Genomic DNA, 26476 nt, shown 5'->3' on the forward strand with positions numbered 1-26476 from the left:
CATGGTAATGGGCTTTTAAAATAGTAATTAGGGAGGGGGGGACCACAAAACCAACCAACCAACCAACCAACCAAAAAACCCAAAACAGCAGGATTGCTTTTTGGACCAAGAAACAGGAAGCGGCCGTTTAAAATTTGGAAGCATATTTTTGGGGGTTCCCTGTTCCTCTCTGCGCCCTGTCGACGGTCCTCTTCCTGTAGCCTCTCTCTACTCCGCCTAACTCTAGAGTCTAAAGAAAGACACAAATGGACCCTTGTCCCTAACAGCCAAAGCCACTGGGAGTCCCGCTCCGGCTGGGCGCGGCAGAAATCTATCAGCGAGGGCCACGACCACCCTCCCACTGCGGCTTCCTCGGGTCAAAGGTCGCGGGAGTAGAGCCCGCGCGGGGCTCCTGGGAGTTCAGAGTCCCCGGGCGCGCGGCAGGCTGGGAGCGGCTCCTGGTGCCGCGCGGGGCGCTCTGTGGCCCGGGGCCCCACGTCACTCGCGACCCGCCCCTCTCCCTGGAGGCGGGAGCGACGCCGGCGGCCCAGGGTAAGCGTTGCGGGGCCCTCGAACGTGCTGGAGCGCGGGGCCCGGCCGTGGGGAAGCGTCCCGCGGGCTCCTCCGCGCGCCCGGGGCCTGGGGCCCGCCGGGGGTGCCGCTTCTGAGGCGTGGCGATCGTGCAGCCGTTCTTCCGCCTGTCGGGGGCGAGCGGCTTCCCTGGGGCCGTCCCGTGAGCGCCCCCCGAGCTCCCGCGTGGCGGGGCGCCCGCGGCCCCCGTCCCGCCCGTGTACTCCCTTGCCCTTGCGCCGCCTGCTTCCTCCTGCGCTCGGTTCCCCAGTCCCCGCTAGAAAACACACCGGAAGGGGGAGCTTTGGGTCAAGCGAAGGCTTTTCTGTCCAAAAAGGCCTGCTTTTTCCGCACACCTGGTTTTAATAAGAGCCTAGGGAGAAATATGGCCTGAAGGCTCCCCGAGAAATTCAGTCCCTAGAGGAAAAGCAAACGTGTGCGTGCGCAGACGCGTGCACTGTGCAGGGGTTCGTGAAGACCTCGTGCACTTTGCAACTTTTAATATAGCCTGGAGAGGATGTAGGCTGTGTTAGGAGACGCAACAGAAATGGCAGTTCCTCAGAACACTTCGTTAACCTCGAGGACAAGGAGGCCACACAATGTATTCTTTTCTTGCCTGTCTTAATAAGGAAAAAGGAATAGTGACAAAAACAACCACCTCCCCTTCCTGCACTCCCACCTCGGGGATCCTTGTGCCGCAGCTTTTTTCTTTACAGAGTTGCCTTTCGAAGTACGCCTCATTCTCACTGCAGATTCGGCATCCTGGGAGATCACGTCCCAGCAGAGTGGAAGTCTTTAGTTCTGAGAAAAAGACCTCAGAGTACACGAACTGCAAGTTCAAGATTGTATCGTGCTTTCAACCTATATTATAAAAGTTTAAAGGATAACGGACATGAAAGGCTTTTAAAAAAGACCCTCGCGAGACATATATATTCACACACATTCGTAGTGCATCTTTGTCTCAAGCCAAGAGGAAGTTTCTTTCCAACACATTGCTTTGATCTTAAGAGAAAATAGCTCTTACCTTTGTACTGGAGTTTTGAGGACACTGAAGTTGTCATAAACTTTTCTTAAACCCCTCATCTGAAGCCTGGGTCTTATACTTTGTCTAGAATCTCAGACCTCAGGTCAAATAAACATCCATGTCCCGGGTCATCTTAAGCAGTGATGATTTTTTTTTCCAAAGCACCCATCACTGTCTTTCAAGTCTTATTTATTTCCATTTTATTTAAAAGGTGGAAATAGAGAAACAGATCTTCCTCCAGCTACTTCACTTCCCAAATGCCCGTAACAGCTGGGGCTGGGCCTGGCCAAAGATAGGAGCCCTGAACTCAGTTTGAGACTCCCACGCGGATGGCAGGGACCTAAGTACTTGGTCAACAACTGCCTTCCAGGTGCCTTAGCAGGAAGCTGGATGGGAAACAGAGTAGCCAGGACTCAATCTCATCCCCTCTGATATGGGATGCAGGTGTCCCAAGCCGCATCTTAACCTAACATCCGCTCCCAACGACTCATTGTCTGAAATGATCATTTGAGTTTGATTATCGCCGGTCTTCCATCCCCTTAGTAACTTAAGTCCTACAGGTAGGGATTTTGCTCTTTTGCTTACTGTACCCTCTTCCTTACTCCTGGTGTCTACCAGGACAGGTACTTAGTAGTCCTTTAAGAAGGTTTGCAGCATAGGGTGCAGCTCAGGGAGCACTTGCTAAGAGAATGTGACCTTTAAGAAAACGTCCTTGGTCTCCAGGCCCCTATCCCTTGCCTGCTTCCCCAGATGGCTTGGGTGCAGTTGCTGCCCGACCTGCTGGTCCTTGTTGGGGTCCCACCCACTGTATTTCAGGCCAGCCCTGGGAAATAGGACCAGGAAGCAGCTGAGTCTTCAGACAGTTTCTCTTGGGCCTGGATTTTGGACTGGAGAGCAACTGGGCCTCTCCCCCAGAGGCCTGGGGACTGCTGGCCACACGAACCGTCTGACCCCCTGGCACCTTCCTGTGCTTGGCTGTGTTGTGAGGTTCCAAGGTCCGTGCGTGGCGGGAGCTGCTTGTGAAAGATACTCTGTTTTTGTTGGACTCCAGGCACAGGGAATTATTAGAGAAGTGACAGGCTGCGAAAGTCAGAGCCTTTCCCTGTGGCTCATGAGGCTGCTGTCTGGCCTGCTTGCTGGCAAACACCCTGGATTCCTGTGTGGTTCTCAGAAACCAAGTCTACAAGGAGGAGGCTGGGAGCAGGGGCAGGAGAGGTTGGATTTATCCTGCTGCCCCGGGGACTGATGGTTGAGAACCCTGCCGTGGGCGGCAGCACCAGAGTGCAGAATCTGGGACTACACGCCTTTCCTTGAGGTCACATGGGGCCCATGGGGCCTTACAGATCCCCTGACCACCCGCCCCTGGCCAGAACTTGGGCGTCCAATGAGTGAGTTCAGAGATGAGAGCTGCAGGAGGAACCAGATGTTCTGGAAACTGCCAGTTGCCAGCTGGGAAGGTTTTCCTTACGCTTCATCATGCCCAGTCTGGTGCCTAGCACCTAGTGGGAGCTTAATAAATGGTCTTTCAGGTAGGCAGCAGCCCGGCAAGCCTTGTTTCAATCCTGAGTGTATCAGGTGTTCTGTACAAATGTTTGATTTGACAAACATAGACCCAGGGGGGCCAACTGCCTGGGTTCAAATCCTGATCTCTCCACTTAGAAGCTGTGCGAATGACCCCATTCTTCCCCTGTAAATGCAGGTGACAGTACCCACTATGTGGGGTTCTTATGAGGGTGAGGGTGACAAGGGATAAGCTTAATAAAGTGCTAGGACAGAGCCTGGCCACTAGGGAGTGGTGTTAGTCTGTTTTTTTTTTTTTTTTTTTTTTTTTTTTAACTATACCAAAATACATTAGGCAAGCTAACTCTTTAAAGAGCAAGGGTTTATTTAGCTCCCAGTTTCGGAGGCTAAATGACCAATGGGGAGAGTTAAGGAGAAGAAAATGAAGACACGAAAGGCTTGGGATTGGGTGCTGCTGACAAACGGCGATGTCAAGAGGAGAAGGAACGAGGCACAGGGAGGAGGTGGGAACCGTGCACCTAAAGGGTGTGAAGCCGAGAAGCTGGAATTGGGATTTCTGCAGTGCAGAACTTTTCCGGTCCTTCAGCAGGAGTGCGTCATGTGGCGTACCTCAGACTGAGTACAGAAAGCCGTCTTTCCTCTTGCCTCAGGGTTTCTCAGAACACAGTTGGACAGCCATCCACAGACCAGGCCTGCCAGCAAGGCCTTGGATTTTCTTTAACAACATCAGCCCTACAGCAAAGCAAGGAAACACCCCATGGTCAGGCTGAAGCCCAGGCCGCTGGGTTCTGGAAGCCAGGTCAGTTTGTGTTTGCCTAGTTTCTTCAAGCGGCTTTATAGGCCTTATTCCATCACACCTGCAGCAAGCTTTCTAATTGACACTTAAGGACATGATTCCTATAAGAAAGTCATTCTGGTGATTAAAAAAATTGTGGGGCCAGCGCTGCGGCTCAATAGGCTAATCCTCCACCTTGCGGCGCCGGCACACCGGGTTCTAGTCCCGGTCGGGCGCCGGATTCTGTCCTGGTTGCCCCTCTTCCAGGCCAGCTCTCTGTTGTGGCCCGGGAGTGCAGTGGAGGATGGCCCAAGTGCTTGGGCCCTGCACCCCATGGGAGACCAGGAGAAGCACCTGGCTCCTGCCATCGGATCAGCGCGGTGTGCCGGCCGCAGCGGCCATTGGAGGGTGAACCAACGGCAAAGGAAGACCTTTCTCTCTGTCTCTCTCTCACTGTCCACTCTGCCTGTAAAAAAAAAAAAAAAATTGTGGTAAAATGCATGTCATATAAACTGCCCATTCACACTGGTTTTCTGTGTTTAGTGGCATTAGTTACATTTGCACCGTTGTGCAACCATCATCACCATCCATCTCCAGGATTCTTCATTTTGTAAACGGAAACTCCACCTCTATTCAACAATAGCTCCCTACTGCCTCCCCTCTCTATTGCTCTCCCTGTGAATCCGACTATACTGCAGGTGTCTCATCTAAGTAGGCCTCAATGTCTTCAAGGTTCATTCGTGGTGTAGCCTGGGTCCAAGTTCCCCTCCTTTTTAAGGGCAAATGATACTCCATTATATGGATACAGCATACTTTATCTGCTCACCCTTCAGTGGACATTTGGGTTGCTTCCATCTCCCTGGGATCCTAATTAAGTTCTTTAAGTAGCTTCTGCTCGCAACTTTCTTCCACACAGATGCCAGATACCTTTTGGGTTTGCTTTCATTCCATTGGAGTTGCAAACAGAAAACCACAAACTATCTCATTAAATCAAGATGTGCAATTGGGTCTCTCAGACTTTAGAGCAAAGATGCTTTTCCAATTCAGTTTTAAGTGGAGTTGGGTAGCAGCAGTTCTGTACTTCCTTGATAGTCTTTGTCAGATAAGTTAAATGATTCCTGTTGGGAGCAATCTCTTTAGTTCAAGATCGAAAGGGATCATCTTTAAGGGGAGCATTTCAAAGTTGAGGTCCCCTGTGCTTCCCAGGCCTCGGCAAGGCCTCCCTCAGACATTTGGGTCCTTAGGTATGAAGGTTGGGTTAGAATTTAGGCCTAGACTCCCTGAAGAAGGAATGTGGCTGCTTCCCAGTAAGATACTACATGGTGGGCTGCTATGAGTTCAGAGTTCGAGAGAACAGCTTAAAAGAAGACTTTGGTAGAGAGGGGGAGATGGGCATCATCAAAGAACCATTTGCTAAGCCCCTCTTCGCACACCAGCCATTTTTTCCTCCTTCCCGGGAGAAAATGAAATACCTTAAAAATTTATTTATTTATTTATTGGAAATTTAGAATTACACAGATATCTTCTGTCTGCTGGTTTACTCCCTAGATGGCTGCAGTGGCCAGGGCTGAGCCAGGCTGAAGCCAGGAACTTCATTTGGGTCTCCTACATGGGTGGCAGGGGCCCAAACGCTTGGGCTGTCTTCTGTTGCTTTCCCCAGGCCATTAGCAGGGAGCTGAATTGGAAGTGGAGCGGCTGGGTCACAAACCTGTGCCCATATGGAATAGTGGCTTTGTAGGTGGCATCTTTACCCACTGCACCACAATGCCAGTCCCCAGATAGGAATGAACCATTAGGTGTGGGATAACTTAAAGGTGAGTTGGTATTTGTTGTACTCTTTACTTAGTATAGAGTGAATTGTATGTGTATAAAGTTAATTGAAAATAGATTTTAGTGAAAAATAAGAATGGGAATAGGAGAGGGAGGAGAAGGTGGAAGTGCAGGTGAGAGGGCAGGTATGGTGGGAAGAATCACTGTATTCCCGTGGTTGTATTTATGAAAATCATGAAGTTTGTATTCCTTAAATAAAAGGTTTCTGAGGGGGAAAAGGTGAGTTGGAAGTGGCCACGTGATGAGTGTTTGTTCTTCCTCCTTCTGCCTGCCACATGGGATCCAGCTTTGTGGTTTGAATTCACTGGTTCTCCATGAACTCTTCAAGGTGAATTCACTCAGGTGCTGCCGTGTCCTCACAAGGGTGCTGTCAGGTAATTTAGATTTTTGAGGAGGCACACCTATACTCCACATCTCCATGTGGATACCCAGGAGCTGCGAGCTCAAGGAGGCTCATGGTTTCAACATTAGAACCTGCATGTTTGTTTCATTGAGGTCATGTCTTTGCAAAGCTGATGTCTTTGAGCACCTGATGAAAATCTGTGTAGACTAGGAAATGAGCTCAGCAGTGTCCAGTGTGCATTAATTTTTCACATGGATGCTAAATTATCACCTAAGTACTTATTATGTTGTATGGGCCTCATTATTTAACAAGTGAACTTTTTTTTTTTCCCATCCCAGGGATAACATTACTGAGATAGTCAAGGTACCATGTATCAAGAGAGTTTGGCACCAAGAGATTTTGGCTGTCTCTGCTCCAGTCAATCAGAAATACCCACACTCACTTGCATATTTATTTTAAACACATAAAAACACGGAGTTTAGGATGAGATTGCAAGAGGAATAAAATAAGCACTTTGCTTTGAGGGTGCCTAAGCTTTTCTCATTATAAAATTATTACGTATAAGTTATAAAAAAATCCAGAAAGTTAAAAAATACCCTCTCCCCTTGTCCCCAAGAGATAAAAGCTGGTAATATTTTGGTGGTTATTCTTTCAGACTTTTTTCCTATGACTATTTAGGAACAGATATTTTACCAAAATTGGATCATATAAATTCTACTTATTGCGTTTTAAGATTCACTGTATTAGAGCCATCTTCCCATGTCAACATGTGCGTTTGTAACTATATATAATGCATAGGAATTTACTGTAAACAGATTTACAGTACACTTTCAAGGGAGAAAAGCCACTGAACTCAAACCTTTCTTTTTGCAGAATGACTCACTCCACTAAGAGTAGCTCAATTGTGCCCCCTTGTGGCTTAATGCAGTATTTAACATTCTCCTTCTACAGAATGAAAGATCTTTTCCAGACGTTCATAGTGTACAAGGAGAGATGAACATATAATTATGGAACTATGAAATAAAAAAAGTATATAAGAGAACTAAAGTTAAATTACCATAAACAAATACCTGAATCCTAAATATTACAGACTCATTAGCATAGCACCAGCAGCAGCAATGATGATAACAGATCTCATATATTGAAACCATATGAACCAGGAAATCCTCTTAACAATTTCCATGGAAAAGATGGAGTTTCTGTTGTCTAGAGCTTTACACGTGGGTAGGATTTTGAGCTCGAGTGGTGACAAGGAGATGGAATACTGGGAGGGGAGGGGACAGTGCTCCAGGTGGGGCAGCTGTAAGAGCAACAGCATGGAGTCTGCACAGGGAGGAGCGAATCTTGCAGACTCTTGGAGTGGACTGGGAAATGGCATTAGGAAGTTAGGGTAGGGTCTTAAATCCTTGGCTAAGGAATGTGACCGTCATTCTGTTGAAAGATAGTAAGTAAGAACCAATGATTCAGATTTGTTTTTTAAGTGAAGTAATTTGATCAGAGCTAGACACTTAGAAGATTTAACCCCTCAGTAGTGTGAAAGATGAGAGAGAGACTGAGGGCGGGGGGACTGGTTAGAAGGCAACTGCAGTGGTCCAGGTAGGATAAAACAACCCCGAAGAGGGCAGCAGAAGACAGAAATGAATGGAATGGATGTGCGCTTGGTTAGGAAGCCAGCAAGGCCTGATATTCTTGAGTTTCACAATTGTTTTATTCTTGTGAAGCCAAACTTTGTTAAACTTGAATGGAGGTCTTCATATCCAGTGGGCTTGCTTCACATGAACTAAATGGATCCCTTCACCAATGTTTCTATGCTGTTCCCCCCAACCGCATCCCCAACTCTACTCCAAGAAAACAGTTATTTTAAGGACATCAGCAAGACCACACTGTTCAGCCCTTGATGTGGTAATTTGGTAGGTACATTATTCCTACCTATTTTGTATGTTTGTGATGGTGACATGATATTTGCAGAATGATGTGACAATTTCTTTCTCTTTTCTAATAAACTTAAAACCCAGGGAATTTGCTGAACTAGAGTAAACAGGATTTGGATTGTAACAAAAGTGCTCATTTCAAGATTGAGTTAACTGAGGTTACCTGGTTAGGGGGCTGGAGCGTGCTGTTTCTTGGCTATTTTAAAAGAGTGAGACAGTTAATTGAGATGATTGGAGGTTAGTTTGTCTTCCAAAGTAATCAATTTTTAAACTAGTTCATAAATGCATATAAAAGAAATCTTGCCTTTACTATTGTCCACTTGAAGAGATTCTCAAATCAAGTCTGCAGTTCATTGATGAGCCATCAGAGCCTTCTTGATGAGCTCAGGCCTATCCTGAAAGGATATTGTTTTAGAAGATAATAGGCTCATAAGTTTGTATTTGTTTTTATCAAACTGGTAGTACCTGATGCTACTTCTTCCTAATTCTTTGTTATGTTATCTGTGGTTCTTCCTGCCTATGTGGCCATGACTTTACAGAGTTTGAGGGCCATAGATGTGGAAACCAGTGATTGGGTTGATCTCCTTTTGTGCATTTTCACTGTAACCAGTGAACTTATTTTCATTTTATGGGTGCTCTTAAATATTGTTCCTTGAGGGGTAGGAACTGTGGCACTGCCCACATCCAATATTGAAGTGCTTGGATCCTCTTCTAATAGAGCTTCTTGCTAAGGCGCTGGAAGGTAGTGGATGATGGCCCATGTACTTGAGTCCCTGCCACCCATGTTAGAGACCTGGATAGAACTCTCAGCTCCTGTCTTTGATCTGGCCCAGACCTGGCTATTGCAGGCATCTGGGGAGTGATCCAGAAGATGGAAGATATCTTCCCCCCTCCCTTTCAAATAAATAAAATAACTTTAAAAAAATAAAAGATTGTTCATTGAGAAGCTATCTTGAGTTATAAAACATTTTAGGCTGGCACCGTGGCTCAATAGGCTAATCCTCCACCTTGCAGCGCCAGCACACCGGGTTCTAGTCCCAGTCAGGGTGCCGGATTCTGTCCTGGTTGCCCCTCTTCCAGGCCAGCTCTCTGCTATGGCCCGGGAGTGCAGTGGAGGATGGCCTAAGTGTTTGGGCCCTGCACCCGCATGGGAGACCAGGATAAGCACCTGGCTCCTGGCTTTGGATCAGTGAAATGCGCCGGCCGCGGCGGCCATTGGAGGGTGAACCAACGGTAAAAGGAAGACCTTTCTGTCTGTCTCTCTCTCTCTCACTATCCACTCTGCCTGTCAAAAAAAAAAAAAAACAAAAAAACAAAAAAACAAAAAAACATTTTAAAGATGTATGAGGAAAGTTGTTTCTGGGGCATCCTGAACCTAGAATTCAAGAGGATTTGCATGCTTTCTATCTCTGACTGTTAAAGACTGCTTTTGCTCATGGGCAAAGAGGTGTGACTGAATAGAGTATAAAATATACTGTAGTTCTTGAGTTTGTGGCTCACCAATTAACATGCTTGAGTGATTGCAAACTTTACTGAAATCATAATTCAAAACTAATTTGCCCTCAGCATCCAGCAGTATCATAGTTCAAATCCTATCAGATTAGAGTTATAGCCTTTATCACTTTTTAACCATTTAAATTATGCTCTTATTAATAGGATCTATGTTTGAAGATCAACAGGCAGATGGTTGGATTGCATGGTTCGTGTCTAGTTGAGCTTTTATGGCTCATTGGGCACATATGTACTAAACTAACCCCTCTATTTAGAAGTGAAGGGTTTTACTAAAAGTGAGCAGATTTTTATAGCAGGCAGCTTATTTTCATCTGCTTAAGTAGTTTTTAAAACATGAAGCATTTTTCAGTACAGCTGTATCTTAATGTGTTAACTGTATATTTTTTAAATACAGACTTCTTTCACTAACTTAATGGGAATTCACAGAAATCATAGCTTTTTAATGAAAGCCAATATGTTTCAGTGCCAGATATCCTGAAGAATTCCAATGAACCAAAAAAAGAACATATTTCTGAACTGCAAGTATGCATATGAGACCCTTCAGAGGCTTGACCGAAAAGCTTGATGGAAGGTCTTAAAATGGGAGAAATATTAACAAGGGGGACGTCGGGGTGGTTTTCAGAATGGCTTAAATAATGTGTGTAGTGAAATGATTTTCTACACCAAAGGATGGTTTGATTGAAAAATTGAGATTGTTGCATGGTCTTAATTTTATGTAGTCTAAGTCAGACTTCAATCCATTTTGAAATATTAGAGGGTCCATGATAGCTGTATTTTTGGAACCTTCAACTACCACAAGTGACTCTATTTTCAAAACTAGTATAACTGCTCTGACAAAATTTGGAAGACAAGGGAACAGAGTATTTGATGCAGGAAAGATTCTTTTTTTTTTTGGACAGGCAGAGTGGACAGTGAGAGAGAGAGACAGAGAGAAAGGTCTTCCTTTGCCATTGGTTCGCCCTCCAATGGCCGCCGCGGCTCATGCGCTGTGGCTGGCGCACTGTGCTGATCCGAAGCCAGGAGCCAGGTGCTTATCCTGGTCTCCCATGGGGCCCAAGCACTTGGGCCATCCTCCACTGCACTCCTGGGCCATAGCAGAGAGCTGACCTGGAAGAGGGGCAACCAGGACAGAATCCGGCACCCTGAACCCGGTGTGCCGGTGCTGCAAGGCGGAGGATTAGCCTATTGAGCCACAGCGCCGGCCGGCGGAGAAGATTCTTGAAATTCTGGGATGAGAATGGTTGCAACTGTAAGGAAATCACACATTCATTTGGTTGCACTTTGTTCAGACATTAAGGGCTTGGGACCAGAAGTCAGATGATTTCAATTTTAATACCTGTCTGCACTTAACTAACTGTGGGACTAGGCAGCTGACTTAACCTTGCCATGATTCTGTTTTCTAGGGTTTACACCATCTTGTGAGGTTATTGTGAGGCTCTGATGACCTACCATGCATGCAGTTTTCTTGAGAAGTCGCGCTCAAGCATTATACCCATGGAATTATTTCTCTGCTCTTGAATACTAATAGCCAAATAGAGACCACACCTTATTCACTTTTGCTTTCAGATGCTTAACACCTGGTCAGTGGAAGGGAAGGCTGATGTTTAGTGCAGAATGAATGAATGAGTGAATGAATGAATACTTGTCTTTGCTCTAGTTTTGTTGTATACCTCAGAAACTTGAGCAAAAAATGAAACTGAAGTTGTGGTTTGGGATTCCTTGGAGTTTTACACAGGTGCTCTGTGCTGGTACCCATCCAACTTTGAGCCACGTGCGTAAACACAAGTGTATTCTCATAGACATTCTAGCATTCCATTTGTACAGGATGTTTGGTGGGTTTTTCCTGTGCTCTTGGACTTGGCAGCTAAAGCTGCAATTGCAAACATAACATTTTAAAGAAAGCCAGTGACGGTTGTGTTCTCTGTCCTTCTCCACTCCCCAATTCTCCAGGCCATCACTGGGCAGCCTGCTTGGTTCTCCTGTCTCCTCTCTCATCGTGTGGGCATTTAATAAAGGATGATAGGATGGAGGGAGAGACCTCTTGGTTGGCCTTTTGGGGGAACAATGTTCATGGCTTATTGTTCTCTCTACAAAGGAGGGAATGAGTTGGAAGGGTGATTCCCCAAAAAATTAAATGAGGAGAGAAATTGTTTCTTGCTTGCAAGAAGGGAAAATGGGCGTTTTTTGTTTCCCTGCTGGTCATCCGCGTGGTCTACAAGCTTGCTGTTCTGCCCCTTGGCCTACTGGAGCAGTGAGAATGGGAGAGGAGTGGCAGAGAGGGGCCGGCTGTGGGGCAGCCTGCCTGTGAACTAGTTGATGGGACAAGGGTGTGTGAGTGTGTCGTGCAGGGCTGCTGGGTTTGAGTCTCTTGCTTGTTCTCCCACCCAAGAGGGTGGCCCACTGGGTGAGGATACATCCCAAAGAGACACACTTTCAGCTCCAGCCTGCCCTATAGGGGCAGGGAAGTGATGAGACTTAAATGAGTTGGGATTGACATAAACTAGCAATAAATGGCAGTGACCCAGAGGTGATGGAACTTGCCTGGGATCCACTCCTCAAGTGGGGATGGGACATTTGACAGCACACAGTGGAGAACAGCAATTAGAAGATAAACAGAAAGTAAAGCAAAACCCAGTCTTGTGTTATATGGCACTGAACAGTCTTCCATGGAGTCCCTGCGTGATTAGAAATCATCCTTCTGTGGTTGACTTCAGGTGACTTAATCACATAATCCCGACTCTGAGCAGAAAGTAATAGCTTTAGCGATACTAAGATTTAGGCTAGCAGATTCCCGACACTCTTCTAGGAAGTTCAGGGTGAGAGTGGTAGCCCCCTGGGGGTTTAGGTGCTGGGAGTACAGAGGAGGATAAGAGCAGCTGGAAAGGTGGGATTTTGTTACTCCTTCACTTTAACTGAGAATAAGTTTGCTTGTACCTTTTTTGTATATCAGGCTTTATTGTAAGATTACTTTTGGACAAAAACAGCTTCCTCATCATGCACCCCCATTATTTCTGAGATAAGTAAACTGAAGTTCAGACCAGGGAAGTGACAAGCCACAGGCCACAGAACCTTGAGTGGCAGGTCATGATCCAGATCATTTAGTTCAATACCCTGTCCCAGCCTTCAAGGTGCATTTATTGAGCACCTACTAGATAGAGTCACACAGTGGTTTTCTCTCTCTTCTTTCTAAGAGATTAATGCAGTTATTGCATCCATTTGGTGCCTTTACAGCCGGAAAAATCACAGCCAGCAGGGGCTTTCTTGGGTTAGCTGGGCAAGAGATCTCTGCAGTCAAACACTATTAACTTTAATGAAGCAGCTTTGATGGTGGGGAAGAGATAGCTGACACTGTATTTCCCTAACCATAAACCACTCTGACAGATAAAAACAAACAGGCTCAAGATAACGTATAGCATTTCAGAGATCAGGGCCAATAATGAGGCCGACGGATGTGAGCTGGGCTTTCCTCTAAAGCTGTTCTCCTCCATCTGTTGTGGAAACTTCTGAAACCCTGAGCTTTTGCTGAAACCACTGCCTGGCTCATTATGATGGCCTTGAGTGGAATTTTTAAATAAATGTGGTCCTGTGGAGGGCTCCTTCTGAGGACCCTCTTTGCTTTGCCTTAGCAATGGGATCTGAGCGCTGATGGTTTGTTTATCCAGTTCTAGCAGCCTGGGTAATATACTCTTCCACCTCCCTGTCATGGGCTGACCTAACCTGCTCATTCCTCTCTAAGGGGGAGCACCTCAGCCTGCAGCAATAGTCACGGGACCAATGAGCATTACACACGGGCTGCCGTGGTTTACTTCATCTTGGCAGATCCAGTGGAGAACTTTGCCTAAAAATAATCACAACAAGAAAACCACACCAAGGTTGGACCAGGTTTGGTTCTAATGCTTGTTGGAGGCTAGAAGAGGAAAACAGTATGTAATTTGGAGCTCTGACATGACTTGATCATTAATCATTAAGTTCAGGTTTCAGTTAGACTGTGATGCATGGCAAATCTTCATTTTAAAAAATGTTGATTTCAGTTCCCGCACCAGGCCCACTTAAAATGCCCTGTGCTGCACCTTTTATTGAAATCTGCTCGTGTGTGGGTGGTGGGGGAAGAATCATTATCATCGTGCTTTTGAATTGTAAATCATTTTCTGCATGCATTTGCTCATCTGTCCCTCATGAACTTCCCACCAAGGTAGGTTTCCTGTGGTCCCACTGGTTTGCCTGGATCATAAAGATAGGAAACGTCAGAGCCAGGATTGAATGGATTGTAAGGCTTATGTCACTCTTATGGAAAGCTCTGCATTTTCCCATGTGTGCACATGTGTGTGTGTGTGTGTGTTTGCTGAGGATTAGGGGCAAGTGGGAAGTACTAGAAAGCCCAAGAGTCCAGCTTAAATTACTTATAGAAACACACTGGTAATGCGAGAGCTGTGGTTGAGTCTCAATGCTGTATTCTTTGCTTAGAATTGCCTTTCTTCTACTAAGACAATCAGTAAGTTGCTTCAACACAGTGTACTTCGAGAGATTTGTGGAGAAATAGAACCAAAAGAAAATGCTCATTTCCCATGTACATTTTGATGACCCTTCATACTTGCTTTCATAAGGGTTTGATAATTAATAGACTAGGTGCACATGCAGGCACTTAACTTTATCTTTACTACTCACATCAGTCCTAGAGGAAACCGAGGCTAAGAGACATTAATTCACTTTCCCAAGGTCACACAACTGTAACTGCCCGCCTTGAAGCTGTGCTTGTCTTACATAGCCTCATGTGGTCAAAGTGAACAGCTGGAGACAGAGAGGCTCTGAATTGACCTAACTATACATTAATAATGATGAAAACAATAACTTAATATACACACCAGCCCCTCTGCTTATAGTTTCACAATTATCTCACTTAAATTTTTTTTTTTTTGGCCAGCACCGCGGCTCACTTGGCTAATCCTCCACCTATGGCACCAGCACCCTGGGTTTTAGTTCTGGTCAGGGCGCCAGATTCTGTCCAGGCTGCTCCTCTTCCAGTTCAGCTCTCTACTGTGGCCCGGGAGTGCAGAGGAGGATGGCCCAAGTGTTTGGGCCCTGCACCTGCATGGGAGACCAGGAGGAAACACCTGGCTCCTGGCTTCGGATTGGTGCAGTGCGCTGGCTGCAGTGTGCCGGCTGTAGCGGCCATTTGGAGGGTGAACCAACGGAAAAGGAAGACCTTTCTCTCTGTCTCTCTCTCTCACTGTCTAACTCTGCCTGTCAAAAATAAAAATAAAAAAATTTAAAAAATAAAAATTTTTTTCAAAAATTTTATTGATATAAAGAGGATAGAAGAGATTTCATGTATTTCACAGGTACAGTTCTAAGAAGATAGCCAGGCTGGTGCTATGGCTCACTAGACTAATCCTCCACCTGTGGTGCCGGCACTCCAGGTTCTGGTCCTGGTTGGGGGCGCCAGTTCTGTCCCAGTTACTCCTCTTCCAGTTCAGCTCTCTGCTGTGGCCTGGGAAGGCAATGGAGGATGGCCCAGGTGCTTGGGCCCCTGCACCCGCATGGGAGACCAGGAGGAAGCACCTGGCTCCTGGCTTCGGATTGGCGCAGTGTGCCGACCGCAGTGCACCAGCTGTAGCGGCCATTTGTGGGGTGAACCAATGGAAAAGGAAGACCTTTCTCTCTGTCTCTCTCTCTCACTAACTCTGCCTCTCAAAAAAAAAAAAAAAAAAAAAAAAGGAAGATAACCGTATTTCCTTTTCTCCCCTTCTCCTACTCTTAGTCCTACTCCTTCTTTTTCTTTTGCAAAGGCATAATTTCAGTCCACTCTGTAATCATATGGTTAAATCACCACTAACCATAATATTTAACAAGTAAAAAGTAGGAAGCCACAGTTCCACAGGTGTATAAACAAGGGCTAAAAACAAGTCATATCACAAGATGTCCAGTTAATTCCTATATATTTTTTTGTATTCTATATTAGCTGCCACATATCAGAGACAATTTCAGTAGCATAATGGTTTCCAGTTGCATTCATTTTGTTGCAAGACAGGATTTCATTCCTTTTATGGCTGAGAGTATTGCATAGTTTCTATATACCACATTCTGTTTTTTTTTTTTTAATTTTTGACAGGCAGAGTGGACAGTGAGAGAGAGAGAGAAAGAGAGAAAGGTCTTCCTTTTTGCCGTTGGTTCACCCTCCAATGGCTGCCGCGGTAGCGTGCTGCGGCCAGCGCACCGCGCTGTTCCGATGGCAGGAGCCAGGTGCTTATCCTGGTCTCCCATGGGGTGCAGGGCCCAAGCACTTGGGCCATCCTCCACTGCACTCCCTGGCCACAGCAGAGAGCTGGCCTGGAAGAGGGGCAACCGGGACAGGAACCACATTCTGTTTTTAAAAAATATATATTTATTTATTTGAAAGTTATAGAGAAGGAGAGGCAGAGAGAAAGAGAGAGGTTTTCCATCCACTGCTTCACTCCCCAAAAGGTCACAACAGCCACGGCTGGGCAAGGCCAAAGCCAGGAACCAGGAGCTGCTTCTGGGTCTCCCCTATAGGTACAGAGGCCCAATCACTTGGGCCATCTTCAGCTGCTTTCCCAGGTACATTAGCGAGAGCTAGATTGGAAGTGGAACAGACAGGATTTGAACTGGCATCCTTATGGGATGCTAGCACTGCAGGTGGCAGCTTTACCAGCTGTGCCACAGCACCTTCTCCAATATATACCACATTTTTTTTATCCAGTCACCAGGTGATGGACATCTGGGTTGCTTCTATATCTTAGTTGTTGTGAATTGAGCTACAGTAAACATGGGGGTACAGATAACTGTTTCATCTGCTTATCATTTTGTTTGGATAAGTTCCAAAGAGTGGGATGGTTGGGCTATATGGTAGATCTATTTTCAGATTTTGGAGGAATCTCCATACTGTCTTCCATAATGGTTGTACTCATTTACATTCCCCCCAACAGTGTATGAGGATAGCATTTTCCCCACATCCTCACCAGAGTTTATTGTTTATTGTTTTTTGGATGATAGCCATTCTAACTGGAGTCAGGTGAAACCTCATTGTAGTTTTTATTTGTATTTCTATGATAGTGATCCTGAGCATTCTTCGTAAGTCTGTTGGCTGTTTGAATTTTATCCTTTGAAAAATGCCTGTTCATGTCCCTTGCTCATTTCTCAATTGGATTATTTGTTTTGTTGTTGTTGAGTTTCTTGAGCTGTTTGCAGATCTTGGATATTTTTTTTTGATAGGCAGGGTAGACAGTGAGAGAGAGAGAGACAGAGAGAAAGGTCTTTCTTTTACTGTTGATTCACCCTCCAACGGCCGCTGCGGCCAGTGCGTTGTGGCCGGCGCACCGCCCTGATCCAAAGCCAGGAGCCAGGTGCTTATCCTGGTCTCCCATACAGGTGCAGGGCCCAAGCACTTTGGACATCCTCCACTGCACTCCCGGGCCACAGCAGAGAGCTGGCCTGGAAGAGGGGCAACCAGGACAGAATCCGGCGCCCCGACCAGGACTAGAACCCAGAGTGCCGGCGCCGCCGGCAGAAGATTAGCCTATTGAGCCACTGCGCCAGCCTGTAGATCCTACAGATATTATCCTGTAGATATTAATCCTTTATCAGTTGCATAGTTTGCACATATTTCCTCCCATTCTGTCAGTTGCATTTTTATTTTGTTGAGTGTTTCTTTTGAAGTGCTGAAGCTTCTTAGCTTGATGTCATTCCATTTGTCTATTTTTGCTTTTATTGCTTGTGCTTCTTGGGTCTTTTCCAAGAAGTCTTTGCCTATGGCAATGTCTTGCAGAGTTTCTGTGATATTTTTTTCTAATAATTTGATGGTATCAGGTCATAGATTTAGTTCTTTGATTCATTTTGATTTGATTTTTGAATGAAGTATAAGGTAGGAGCCTTATTGCATGCTTCTCTGCATGTGTAGATCTAATTTTCCCATTACCATTTGTTGAGGAGACTGTCCTTTCTCCAAGGATTGTTTTTAGCTCGTTTGTCAGAGATTAGTTGATTGTAGATGTGTGTACTAATTTCTGAGGTTTCTATTCTGTTCTGTTTGACTACATGTCTATTTTTGTGCCAGTACCAGGCTGGTTTGATTGTAACTTCCCTGTAGTATGTCTTGAAATCTAGTATTGTGATGACTGGCTTTGTTTTTGTTGTTTAAGATTGCTTTAGCTATTCAGGGTCTCTTGTGTTTCCATATGAAGTTTAGTACCATTTTGGGGGGTCCTGACAAGAATGTCCTTGATATTTTGATAGGGCTCACATTGAATCTGTAAATTGCTTTGGGTAGTATAGACATTTTTAAAAGCTTTTGTTTGATGAATACAGATTTCATAGGTATACCTTTAGGAATATAGTGGTTTTTTTTTCCCCATACCCACCCTCCCTTCCCAACTCCCCTCCCACCTTCTACTCCCTCTCTCATTCCATTCTTCTTTAAGATTCATTTTTAATTAACTTTATATACAGAAGATAAACTCTATATTAAGTAAAGATTTCAACAGTTTGCACACATATACACACACAATGTAAAAAGTACTGTTTGAGAACAAGTTTTGCAGTTAATTCTCAGAGTACAACTCATTAATGACAGAGGTCCTACATAGGGAGTAAGTGTACAGTGACTTCTGTTGTTAATTGAACAATTAACACTCTTATTTATGACCTCAGTGATCATGCAAGGCTCTTGCCATGAGCTGCCAAGGCTATGGAAGCCTTTTGTGACTGTAAACTCCATCAGTGTTTAGACAAGGCCATAAGAAAAGTGGAAGGTCTCCTCCCTTCGGAGAAAATTACATCCTTTTTTGATGGTCCCTTCTTTCTATTGGGGTCTCATTCACAGAGATCCTTCATATAGGATATTTTTACCACAGTGTCTTGGCTTTCCATGCCTGCATTGCTCTCATGAGTTTTTCAGCCATATCCGAATGTGTTAAGGGATGATTCTGAGGTCAGAGTGTTACTTAAAGCGATTGTCATTCTATGAGTCTGCTGTGTGGGACTGCTTCCCATGTTGGACATTCCCTCCTTTTTAATTCTGTCTGTTGTTATTACCAGGCATTTGCTGCTATTTATATGGTCTCTTTAATACTTAATACTATCTATATGTTCACTTTAACACTTAATGTGATCACTTTAACAATTAAGATGGCATTTTACAGCTTTGCAGTTTGAAACTTCCTCTTCCTTCTCTTATTACCCCTCTTATTTTTTTTTTTTTTAAATTTTTGACAGGCAGAGTGGACAGTGAGAGAGAGACAGAGAGAAATGTCTTCCTTTTGCCGTTGGTTCACCCTCCAATGGCCGCCGCGGTAGCGCGCTGCGGCCGGCGCACCGCGCTGTTCCGATGGCAGGAGCCAGGTGCTTCTCCTGGTCTCCCATGGGGTGCAGAGCCCAAACACTTGGGCCATCCTCCACTGCACTCCCTGGCCACAGCAGAGAGCTGGCCTGGAAGAGGGGCAACCGGGACAGGATCGGTGCCCCGACCGGGACTAGAACCCGGTGTGCCGGCGCCGCAAGGCGGAGGATTAGCCTGTTGAGCCACGGCGCCGGCCTACCCCTCTTATTTTTTACTGAACTCTATTTTCAATTGACTTTATACACACACACACACACACACATGATTAACTCTATGTTAAGTAAAGAGTTCAACATATAGTATGAAGAAAATAAAAAAAACCCCAAATATATAAAAATAAAAAACTGTTCCTTGACAGTGAAGATGAGGGCTGTTCAAGTCATTGTTTCTCAAAGTGTCAATTCCACTTCTACAGCTTTCATTTTAGGTATGCTATTAGTTCTCACAGATCAGGGAGAACATAAAGTATTTGTCCCTTTGGGACTGGCTTATTTCACTAAGTATGAAGATTTCCAGATTGGTCCATTTTGTTGCAAATGACTAGATTTCATTTTTTTTCTGCTCTGTAGTATTCCATAGTGTACATATCCCATAATTTCTTTATCCAGTCTTTGGTTGATGGTCATTTAGGTTGATTCCATGTCTTAGCTATTGTGAATTGAGCTACAATAACATGGAGGTGCAGGTAGCTCTGTTTGCTGATTTCATTTCCTTTGGGTAAATTCCCAGGAGTGGGGTGGCTGGGTCATATGGTAGGTCTATATTCAGATTTTTTTAAATTTATTTGATAGGTAGAGTTAGAGAGAGAGAGAGAGAGAGAGAGAGAGAGAGAGAGAGAGAGAGAGAGAGAGAGAAATCCTTCCATTGGTTCACAGTGCCACCACAGCCGGCACTGTGCCAATCTGAAGCCAAGAGCCAGGTGCTTCCTCCCGGTCTCCCATGCGGGTGCAGGGCCCAAGCACGTGGGCCATCCTCCACCGCCCTCTGGGCCACAGCAGAGAGCTGGACTGGAAGAGGAGCAACTGGGACTAGAACCTAGCATCCATATGGGATGCCAGTGCCGCAGGCGGAGGACTAACCAAGTGAGCCACGGTGCCGGCCCTATATTCAGATTTTTGAGGTATCTCCAAACTGTCTTCCATAGTGGGTTTACCAGTTCACATTCCCACCAACAGTTGATTAGGGTAACTTTTTCCCTGCCTCCTCTCCAGCATTTGTTGTTTGTTGATATCTGTATGAGAGCCATTCTAACTGGAATGAGGAGAAACCTCACTGTAGTTTTGATTTGCATTTTCCTGACAGCTAGTGATCCTGAACATTTTTTCATGTGAATATGGACATTTTGTTGGCGTTAATTCTTCTAATTCACAAAAATGAAAGATTTTCCCTTTTTTATGTGTCATCTTCTATGTCTATTCTTAATATTTTGTTACTTTGATTGTAGAGCTCTTTCACATACTTGGTTAAATATTCCAGAGTATTTAAATTGTTTTTGTAGCTATTGTGAATGGTACTGATCTTACAAGTTCTTTCTCAGCCATGACATTGTTTATATTGATTTTTGTTGGTTTTATATCCTGTAGCTTTACCAAACTCTCTTATGAATTCCAATAGTCTCTTATTAGAGTCTTTTGGATCTCTTATATACAGAATCATATCATCTGCAAAAAAGTCATATTTGATTTCTTCCTTCCTAACTTGTATACCTTTGATTTCTTTTTCTTTCCTAATGGCTCTGGCTAAAACTTCCAGGACTATATTGAATAGTAATGGTGAGAGTGGGAGCCAGAACAAGGATGCTGTATCTTGTTCTGGTTTCAGAATTTAGATGATGCTGGCCTCATAGAAGGAGTTTGGGATTGTATATATCCAGAATATATTGTATATATCCAGAAATATATCCATTTCTACTAGATTTTCCAATTTGTTAGCATATAGCTGATTGTAGTAATTTTTGATGAGTCTTTTTATTTCTGTGGTATCTGTTGTAACATCTACTTTTTCATCTCTGATTTTATTAATCTGGGTCTTCTCCCTTTTTTTGGTTAGGTGGGCCAGTGATGTAACAATTTTGTCTGTATTTTTTTTTTCAAAAAATAAACTCTTGGCCTATACCATGGCTCACTTGGCTAACCTCTGTCTGTGGCGCCGGCACCCCAGGTTCTAGTCTCGGATGGGGCACCGGATTCTGTCCCAGTTGCTCCTCTTCCAGTCCAGCTCTCTGCTGTGGCCAGGGAAGGCAGTGGAGGATGGCCCAAGTGCTTGGGCTCTGCACCCACATGGGAGACCAGGAGGAAGCACCTGGCTCCTGGCTTCGGATTGGCGCAGCGCGCTGGCCACAGCATACCGGCCGCAGCACACTGGCTGTGGTGGCCATTTGGGGGGTGAACCAACGGAAGGAAGACCTTTCTCTTTGTCTCTCTCACTAACTCTGCCTGTCCAAAAATAAATAAATAAATAAATAAATAAACTCTTCATGTCACTGATCTTTTGCATGTTTTTTGTTTCAATTTTGTTTATTTCTTCCTGATATTATTTCTTTCCTCCTACTAATTTTGTGTTTGGTTTATTATTGTCTTTCTGGGTCTTTGAGAGCATTGTTAGATCATCTCCTTGATTCCTTTCCAATTTCTTGACATAGGCACTAATTGCTACAAACTTCTCTCTTAGCATTGCTTTTGCTGTATCCATAAGTTTTGATATGTTATCTTAATTTTATTCCTTTGTAAGAATATTTTGATTTCAGTTTTGATTTCTTCTGTGACCCACTGTTCATCCAGGAGCATGTTCAGTCTACATGTGTTTACATATTGTCTTGAGTTTCATAAATTTTTAATTTCCAGCCTCATTTCATTATGGTCAGAAAAGATACATGGTATGATTTCATTTTTTTTAAATTTGTTGAGATTTGCTTTATATCCTAGCATATGGTATTTCCTAGAGAAAGTTCCATGCACTGATGAAAATGAATGTGTATTCTTCAGCTGTGGGATGAAATATTCTGTAGATATCAATTAGGACCATGTAGTCCATAGTGTAGATTAACTTTGGTTGTTTTTTGATTTTTGTCTAGCTATTCTGTTCATTAATGAATGTGGGTTGTTGAAGTGCCCCATTATTATTGAATTGGAGCCTAAAATCTCCCTTTAGATCCATTAACATTCATTTTAAATAGCCAGATACCCTTGCATTGGGTGCATATACATTTTACTATAATCACATCTTCCAATTGAATTTGTCTTCATCATTACAAAATGTCATTCTTTTTTTTTTTTTTTTGACAGGTAGAGTTATAGACAGAGAGAGACAGAGAGAAAGGTCTTCTTTCCGTTGGTTCACCCCCCAAATGGCCGCAATGGCCAGAACTATGCCGTTCTGAAGCGAGGAGCCAGGAGCTTCTTCCTGGTCTCCCATGGAGGTGCAGGGGCCCAAGAACCTGGACCATCCTCCATTGCCTTCCCAGGCCACAGCAGAGAGCTGGATTGGGAGAGGAGCAACACGGACTAGAACCGGCGCTCATATGGGATGCTGGTGCCACAAGGTGGAGGATTAACCTAGTGCGCTGTGGCGCCAGCCCCAGATATAGTTTTGAATCAAGGATTGTTCTAGGAGCCCTAAGGGAATCGAGCTGTGTGGTCTTCTTTGTTAGTTCACAGATGAAGAAGCTATACATCTTTTTATGAGGTCACATGATAGATTTGGAGTCATTTCCTGGTGATAGTCAGAATAGACCTGACTGTGCTCAGGCTACATCTCAGGCTGTGGTGGGTGACAGGAAGTGCTGTAGGCTATTGAGCACCTCTCCCTGGGGATTTGTGGATAGAGACTGGGAAGTAAATGGAACTCAGGACCTTGCAAGGATTTCATTGTTATCTCATTCCAGCCTTCAGGGTTCCAGAGGAAGTTAGTCCTATTCTTAACTTTTACCAGGTTGGGAAACCCAGGCTTGGAGCAATTGCATGTAGAAAAGCTTTTACTGTATGTAGCTTAGGACTGTAACTCCAGATTTGAAAGGAAAGGGAAAATCCCTGCCCCTTCCCATACCCCAGGCTGAGATCAGATGTCTCACTGGTGGATGACAGACTGGGAGCACTTGGGTTCTGAGGGCCCTCACTGTAGGCAGGGTGATGATGACGGTCATTAGCCACAGCTCTTGTGTTCAGGTTCCCAGGCAGGCACAGGGACAGTGAAAGTTTGTAGAGCCCCAAGACCACACTTCCTTTGGTTCCAGCATAATGCCTCTGAGAGGCAGAGCCTCCTGACATGGATTCCAGCACCTACTCAGATTCCCCCGAGCTGGTTTCCCGAGGCTCACAGCTGCCCTCAGGAGGCTGCCTCCAACTTTGACTCTGGCTCCTCCAGACTCCCAGCCCAGCAGTCCAGAGAGAGACCAGCAGGACAGGATCTTCCTGGTTCCCTGTCCTCCCTCACCCCCAGCATTTTTATATGCAGAAGAACCCACAGGAGAACACAGATCAGGGCTCAGTAAAGGTGGGGAGGAAGGTGTGAGTGGAACTTGCCATGTGCCTGGAAGGACCCCTCCCCAACTCCCCGGCCGGCCCCCCTGGTTAGTTGTCAAGAGAGGGGAGGATGCTGGAGCTGCCTCTGGGTCTCTGAGCCTCTGATCCTTCTTGAGCCCTTTCAGCAGGGAGCACTCCCGACTGAGTTGCTTTCCTCAGGCAGGCATCGTGCTACTGGGAGCCCCAGTCCTGCCTGGGAGCCCCAGTCCTGCTTTCTCCTGCGAGGGAACAGAGCCCGTCAGAGGTGTCTGCCGGTTGCTTAACATGGACTTCGGCACAGGGGACCCAGCCACTGCCTTTCCTGTGATATCTCCTGGTGGTGGCCAGGATGCTGGGCTGGTTTAGCAATGATTACTTTCGAAACATCGCCAGGCTCTGCCCTCTAGTGGGTCTTTGTGAAACATTCCCATTCTCTGAAACAAACAGGGTAACTTAATGCAAACTGGATTTCAACACAGTGGTCAGGGAGCAGGGTGGCTTGAGCAAGCTGGGTCCCTGATCTCCACAGTAGAACATCCCTTTCTGCCTCAGTGGCTTCTTTTTGGCCACTGAACCTGAGAACTGCACCAACCAGTTTAGACAGTTTTAATAAAAAATGAAGCAGCACATCCTAAAAAAGCTCAGTTTGGATTCCTTGGTCTTGCTCAGGACGGTGCATCCAAAGCCATTTGACTCAAAACTGTTGCTTGTTCGCATTACTGACTGATAACATGTGTGATTCATGGATGGCATCAAACCTCCCATTTTCTTTGCATCATCCCTGTGGCATTTCTCACCCTGGAACAAGAATTCTATTTTGAGATGAAAATGCCTTCAGTAGCACACCTATCTTTATGTTTGACTTTCTCTTCAAAGTGAGGCCAGATCTTAATTTAATACGGCAAGCTGAACTGCATGCTCCCTTCTCTAAGTTTTTAACTTTACCCTTAAGTTGACTCTTGTCTACTTGGTGACCTCACACCCTAATTTTTCCATTTACTTCCTGTACTGCATTTGAAGTGCCTATAAATCACATCTTAGGTCAACCCTTTCCTTAACGTGAATAATATTTGTATTCTCGTTCTCCAACACAATTTTACAACAATGCCAATTTATTATTATTATTTTTTGGCAGTCTAGACTTTCATTTTCTTACCTTCTGTAGTGGTCACTGCTTTAAAGCAGCAACTTTTCAGTTCTCAAGGCATATCTGGGATATGTTCCCTGGGAGATTCTTCATGGGATGACTCAGTTGGATGCGGGTTCAAAGCAGAGTTGGGTGCAGTCAGGGACTGTGAGTGGAGGCAGAACCAGAAGAAGGAATTGGTGAGATGTGGGCCATGGTGACTAGATTATCATCTGGTACTAGGGTTGGTGACCACTGGTTGGCTTCTTGCCCCTCCTCATAGGATCATCCTTCAGCTGAAATCACAGAGTTTAAGGATATTGTAATTGTTGGTCTGATTCCAGCAGCTATCAGATCAAATGAGGAAAAGTCAGTGAGGCAGAAACAAGATCTACTGATCTCATGTTCCAAGCCATGAGGGAGGGAAATTCAGCATTTGGTGCAGGATGGTGACAGGAGATAGAATTTTGGTTTCAATCATATCTTCTAAAAACTTAGCTTTAATGATAAACTTGGGCCAGTCTCCATTGTACCATTCCTTCCTCTGGTGAAAAATATTTCACCTGTCGTTTGCATCCTTTATTTGCTTGTGATCTTATTGTCCTGTTGAATGCTCTCTGCTGGAACACTTAGAATTCCAATTATTTGTGCCCTTACCTGGTGTGAAACTCAGCCAGCACCTGCCCAGGCAGTCAGCAGGGCTTACAAATTTATGGAACACAGAACTTCATGAAATTGTGAGGATATTGCCCAATTTGTTCTTCAGGCAGATGTAGCAGAATGACTAGGAGGGAGTGCTTGTCCCCAGATGACTTCCCTGTGTGACCACAGTTGCTTCTACTCTCTAAACCTTGTTTTTGTCACACCTGAAAATGGGAATAAGAACATTATAGGGCGAGGATTAGGTGAGGGCATGCATGGTTCTTAGTATATAGTGTTCAATAAATTTAGTTCTTATGAGAGTGGAAGTTCTGTTATAGGAACAGCTTGTGTGGTAGGAACATAGAGTGTGGGATCAGAAAGGCCACGTTTGGCCCCTAACTCACGTGTTAGTTCAGTGATTCCAAAAACTGCATATAACCACCTGAGCAACAATCCCCTTGGGATTGTTGTGCAGGTTGTGTTAGATGCAGGATGGCCCACGATTGGCATGTAGAACTCTTCAGCAAATGTTGGTGGACTGCCTATTCCCCAGTCTTTCTAAGACGGTGGGTATCGGCTCCATCAGGCATCTTCAACTCTTGTTTTACTTTGACATTAGTCAGCTAAAAGAAAGGGAGATCTCTTAGATCAACATCCTCTAAGTTAGAAACAACCATTTAACACTTCTTTTCAGACATCTTTAAAAACCCAAGAGCCTTTGTCTCCATGATTTAAAATATTAGGTTAACTGAAACAAACAACTGTTGTTTGGTTGAAATGAACTCAATGCATTTTGTAACAAAACAGTGAACAGCAAGTTCTCCTAATTGTTCCTCTGTAGAACAGGATGCCCTCTTGGGAAGTTGTATGCAGGTCCGCAAAAGTTCTTGGGTCACAGAGTACTTCAGATGCTAACAGTCTGGCTGGAAGGACACCACTGTGGGAGTGTCTTCCGGATGTCCCAGGTGCCTGGTTTGTCCCTAGCTCACCTCTGAGCAGAGGTTTTGGTTAATTGTTCCCAAAGACTTTGTAAAGACTTAGGCTTATAATCAGTACTTTCCGGTGGTGTGGTCGGATTGGTGAGAGAAGGGGCTCAGAGGCAGGGGAGCGACATGACAGCTGCTCTCTGCTCTGCTCAGACCTGGGGTCCTGTCTGCTTCAGCAGGGCTGTGAGAAATGGCAGCACCCACTCTTTGTGTGAGCAGTCTGTGCTCTGCTTACTTACACAGGCTTGATTTATACTCGCAGCCCGGACGGCATCTGAGTCTAATTACCTGGGTATACTGAAGTTCAGGAGATCTCAACTAAGTTAGCAATTCAGGGATGCGCTTTACCAGAAGCAGATGGAAAAAATAAAACACTTTAGTTTATG

General features: G+C 45.0%; 1 protein-coding gene across 1 annotated transcript in view; it reads left to right on the forward strand.

Annotated features, from left to right (window-relative positions):
- Positions 1–419: 419 nt before the first annotated feature.
- Positions 420–26476, forward strand: part of LOC133764376 (uncharacterized) — a 245261-nt gene continuing 219204 nt past the window's right edge. Inside the window, exon 1 of the mRNA XM_062198048.1 lies at positions 420–531. The gene's annotated coding sequence lies outside the window, so the exon portion shown is untranslated. The remainder of the gene's footprint in view (positions 532–26476) is intronic.

The sequence above is a fragment of the Lepus europaeus genome, chromosome 7, assembly GCF_033115175.1.
Source record: "Lepus europaeus isolate LE1 chromosome 7, mLepTim1.pri, whole genome shotgun sequence".
NCBI classification, from domain to species: domain Eukaryota; kingdom Metazoa; phylum Chordata; class Mammalia; order Lagomorpha; family Leporidae; genus Lepus; species Lepus europaeus.